We start from the raw sequence: 5,566 nt of genomic DNA on the forward strand, positions 1-5,566 counted from the left end.
CCCCTCGGTAGTTAAACCTGTTCCGTTCCCATACCGAAACAGCCACACAGTCCCGTGGAGGTATGCACCTCCAAGTGAAAGGAAGGAAGAGGCCACCGACATCAGCTCTTTGTCAGCCAAGGTGACCAATATCACGGTGCTGAGCGGCGTGACCCGCAGTGGTCGCGTGTTTGCACCCCCCGACCTGCCGACACAACCCGCAAATGTTAAAGGGAAGACAAAGATGGTGGAAGAACAAGATGACAAAACGACCCTCACTCCGAACGAGGATATTCCAGTGAAAGGTCTTTCGGAGAAAAGGGATGGTTGTGGCAAGAAGGAAGTATCGCTAGAGGAGGCAAGCGAGTTCCTTCGCATTATTCAGCAAAGCGAGTTCAAGGTCATTAAGTAGCTCAACAAAACCCGGCCAGGGTCTCTCTTTTGGAATTACTCATGAGCTCTGAGCCTCATCGAGCTTTGCTAGTAAAGGTCTTGAAAAAAGCTTATGTGGCCCAAGATATCTCTGTAGAAGGCTTTGGAGGACTCGTTAATAACATCATTGCCAACAACTATCTCGCCTTCGCCGAAGAAGAATCCCTATCGAGGGGAGAGGGCATAACAGGGCTTTGCATGTATCAGTCAAATGCATGGACCACGTCGTGGCCAAGGTGCTCATCGATAGCAGTTCCAGTTTAAACGTAATGCCCAAAAGCACGTTGGAGAAATTACCGTTTAATGCTTCCCATCTAAAGCCAAGTTCCATGGTGGTCCGTGCCTTCGACGGCACCCGCCGAGAGGTTAGGGGAGAGATCGATCTCCCTGTACAGATAGGCCCCCATACCTGTCAGGTTACCTTTCAAATAATGGATATTAACCCGGCTTATAGCTGTCTTTTGGGACGCCCGTGGATCCACTCGGTGGGAGTCGTTCCCTCTACACTCCACCAAAAACTGAAGTTCGTAGTAGAGGGACATTTGGTTATTATGTCTGGGGAGGAAGACATCTTGGTAAGTTGCTCGTCCTCTATGCCATATGTGGAGGTCGCTGAGGAGTCATTAGAAACAACCTTTCAATCTTTTGAGGTAGTAAGCATTGCCTCCGTAGATTCCTTCTCTGGGCAGCCTTACCTGTCCGGTACGGCAATGATGGTGGCCCAGGTGATGTTGAGGAATGGTTACGAGCTCGGAATGGGTTTAGGCAAGAACAACGGCGGCAGAACCAGCCTAATAAGCACCAGAGGAAACCGTGGGAAGTTTGGGTTAGGCTATAAACCCACACAGGCGGACATAAGAAAAAGTGTTGCGGGAAGGAAGAGCGGAAGCCAAGGCTCGCAATTGGGACGAAAAGTCGAAGGGGGCCCGCCCTGCCACATCAGTAGGAGCTTTATAAGCGCGGGTCTAGGACACGAAGGTCAAGTCGGTTCAATATGCGAAGATGATTCTCCGAGTGGGTTGGATTTGGTACGACCATGCCCTCCTGGTTTCCGACTAGGAAATTGGCGAGTGGAGGAGCGCCCAGACATTTACGCGACAAGCATAATGTAACCCTTTGTGGCTTTTAAACTCTACGGTTGGGCCTAGGCTTTAGAGTTTCCTTTTGTTAAGGCATTATGTCTTTTGTTCCTGAATTTATAATACAAAGATATTTCTTCATCTATTCCTACGTCTCTACCCATTCTCATTCATTTGCATGTTTATTTCTTTACGTTTAAAACGTCAGATCTGACGACAAGTCCCTCAAAGGTACTAATACCTGGGACCCGACCATCGATTTCAAGCAAGAAATAGATCAGACGGAGGGTGAAGAGGATGAAGATGTGGGACTTCCCCCGGAGTTGGAGAAGATAGTCGCCCATGAGGACCAAGAGATGAGGCCTCATCAAGAAGAGACAGCACTAGTGGACTTAGGAATCGGCAGTGGGAAAAAGGAAGTAAAGATAGGCATGGGTATGACCGCACCCATTCACGGCCTGTGAGATGAATTACTCCCTGCTCGAAAGAACGTGTTGTGCTTTAGTCTGGGCGTCCCACCGTCTAAGACAATACATGCTGAGCCATACCACCTGGTTGATATCCAAGATGGACCCGGTTAAGTACATCTTTGAGAAGCCTGCTCTCACAGGGCGGATCGCCCGGTGGCAAGTTTTGCTATCCGAGTTTGATATAGTCTACGTCACCCAAAAGGCGATAAAAGGAAGCGCCTTGGTAGATTATTTGGCTCAGCATCCTCTCAACGACTATCAACCCATGCATCCCGAATTCCCGGATGAGGACATCATGGTCTTGTTTGAGGAAAAGCTAGACGAGGACCGGGACAAGTGGATCGTATGGTTTGATGGAGCGTCAAACATTCTAGGCCATGGCATTGGAGCAGTATTGGTCTCTCCAGACAATCAATGTATACCTTTCACAGTCAGGCTGGGGTTTGACTGCACCAACAATATGGTTGAGTATGGAGCGTGCGCCCTGGCCGTTCAAGCGACAATTGACTCCAATGTCAAGCTACTCAAAGTGTACGGGGACTCAGCACTGGTGATCCACCAGCTGAGAGGGGAATGGAAAACTAGAGACCCCAAGTTGATACCCTACCAAGCCTATATCAAGGAATTGGCTGGTTCCTTTGATGAGATCTCCTTCCATCACGTTCCCCGAGAGGAAAATCAAATGGCGGATGCGCTCGCCACTTTGGAGTCCATGTTCCAGCTAACAACGCATGAGGACCTACCGTACATTGAGTTCTGGTGTCGTGGCAGACCCGCGCATTGTTGTCAGGTGGAAGAGGAGCGGGACGGTAAGCCTTGGTATTTCGATATCAAGCGATACGTTGAAAGCAAAGGGTACCCACCGGAGGCTTCCGACCACGAAAAAAGGACATTGAGGAGATTGACGGTCGGTTTCTTCATGAGCGGAAGCATCCTATACAAGAGAAACCATGACATGACCCTCCTGTGATGCGTGGATGCCAAAGAGGCGAACCACATGATCGAGGAAGTCCACGAGGGTTCGTTTGGAACGCACGCCAATGGGCATGCTATGGCCCGAAAGATCCTTAGAGCAGGGTATTACTGGCTCACCATGGAAAGCGATTGCTGCACCCATGTAAGGAAATGCCATAAATGTCAAGCGTTCGCGGACAATGTCAATGCTCCGCCACATCCTCTGAATGTCATGTTCGCCCCTTGGCTTTTTTCCATGTGGGGGATAGACGTCATAGGGGCCATCGAACCCAAGGCTTCGAACGGTCATCACTTCATTCTCATGGCGATAGATTATTTCACCAAATGGGTCAAAGCATCTTCCTACACCAATGTCACGAGGAGCGTGGTGGTTAGATTCATAAAGAGGGAGCTGATTTGTCGGTACGGCCTCCCTAGGAAGATCATTATTGACAATGGCACCAATCTGAATAACAAAATGATGCAGGAAATGTGCGTGGATTTCAAAATCCAGCATCACAATTCCACGCCCTACCGACCAAGATGAACAGAGCCGTGGAAGCAGCCAATAAGAATATTAAGAAAATTATTTAGAAGATGACAGTGTCGTACAAAGATTGGCATGAGATGTTGCCTTTTTCCCTGCATGGATACCGAACGTCGGTACGAACTTCTACTGGGGCAACACCGTACTCCTTGGTTTATGGAATGGAAGCGGTACTCCCGTTTGAGGTAGAGGTCCCTTCCCAGAGGATACTAGCGGAATCAGGCCTAGAAGAATCAGAGTGGGCTCTAACACGCTACGACCAAATCAACCTTATTGAAGGTAAGCGCTTAACGGCCATGAGCCATGGGCGCCTGTATCAACAAAGAATGAAGAACGCGTTCGACAAGAAGGTGCGCTCACACAAGTTCCATGATTGCGACCTTGTGATGAAAAAGATGTCCCACGCTGTTAAAGATAATCGAGGGAAGTGGGCCCCGAACTACGAAGGGCCTTTCGTTGTAAAAAGGGTTTTTCTGGAGGGGCCCTAGTGCTTACCAATATGGATGGCGAGGAGCTACCTTCACCCGTGAACTCCGATGTTGTCAAGCGATACTATGCTTAGGATCTGGGGCAATTGAGGAAGTCGCTGCATGTTCTTTTATTTTTGTGTGTTCTTCTTGGTTTCCCCCAAGGATTCCTGTCTGCTGTAATTTTCTCATCACAGTCTTTTAAAAGAAGAGAACATGGGATTGAGGCTTCAGTCCTCACTTTGTGCTTTAAACCATGTGCAGTTTGTGATAACCTGAGCCTTTTCGCTCAGTCCATGGGATGCCCCAAACGCTTAATTAAAACTGAACCTGACCAGCTTTCACTAAAAAGATAGTTGCATTTGAAAACACTCATGCATACGCATACACATGCATATTTTGTGATGACAGGAGCAGAATCGTCTTAGGCAGTGGTCAAATGTCGGGATGGGGCTAAAGGCAGAGACCAATCAAGGTAAACAGTAACGCGGCCATAGTTTTTCGCGCAATGTCTTTTCTTGCTTTCAGGTACTTAGGGACGGACACAAGTAGAGGCTAGGATCACGATCGATAGATTGTCATTCCATGCCCAGCTCTGGACAAGCAGAAAGCGCCGCTGGGAGGCAGCCTAGTATCATTTAAATTTCCAGTAATTATTACTGTTGTGTCTTTAAAGTAAATATTGGATGCCTAATCTACCCTAAGGGGGTTCGAGTAAGCGAACGCCGACCCGTAAAGAGCCATACTTATGTCTTCCCTAAAATAAAAAAAAGGTACAGGTTAGCTCGCCTAGGCGAGCAACCCTTGCACGAGATGGGTTAAAAGAGGGGGAGGGGAACATTTTCTTCACCCAAAACTCCCCCCCCCCCACTTTCAAAAATGCCAAAGCCACAGGACTTGCTGTTTTTGTGCCCCCAAGCCACCTTTGGTTGCATTTTGCTTTCATTTTTTATACTCCTACTCACTCCAACAAGTAAGTATCTCATTCTTGAGCTTTCTAGCTTTCCATTGATGTATCTTGGTCTTCTTTTGGTGCTCTAAATTGTGTGAATGTGCTCAAATCTGTGGGGGCAATTTTGGCTTTGTTTCATGCTTGATTGGTTTGAGTTAGGGGGTTGTAAGGGATGGCTCTAGGCCTATGGTGCATTCTAAAACAATTGGGCATGACACTTTGCCCCCATTCCCCAAATTTTCATGCCTAAACATGCGCCCACCAAGTGCTCGGTGAAATGCCTCAAGACATTTGCGCATGGGTTTGTGAATTTTTGCTTGGGGATTTGACTTGTGCATATATGGCTGCTGTTTTTGAGTGTTCGGACAACTTGAAGGAGCTAGAATAAGTGCCCAAATTAAGCACTTAGACCTAGGAATCCAACCCTTTGGTTTTGAGTGCAAGAAAGCATGAAAATGAAAGCATTGTGATGGGGATTTCCCTTTAGGCCAGCGGCTGATTTTTGGGGCTGCACCATGATGTTTGCCTAGTTTGTTTGAGAATGTTATTCACCATGTATATATAGAATGGGTAGCAAGAGACAAATATCCTTCAAATAAAACGTGTATATGTTGAATAGGTGGTCAAGCGCTTTATAAATGTACACACATTTGAATGTGGCACGAGAATGCTTCCCAAAATGAACA

This window comes from Glycine soja, chromosome 3 (genome assembly GCF_004193775.1).
Source record: "Glycine soja cultivar W05 chromosome 3, ASM419377v2, whole genome shotgun sequence".
NCBI lineage: Eukaryota > Viridiplantae > Streptophyta > Magnoliopsida > Fabales > Fabaceae > Glycine > Glycine soja.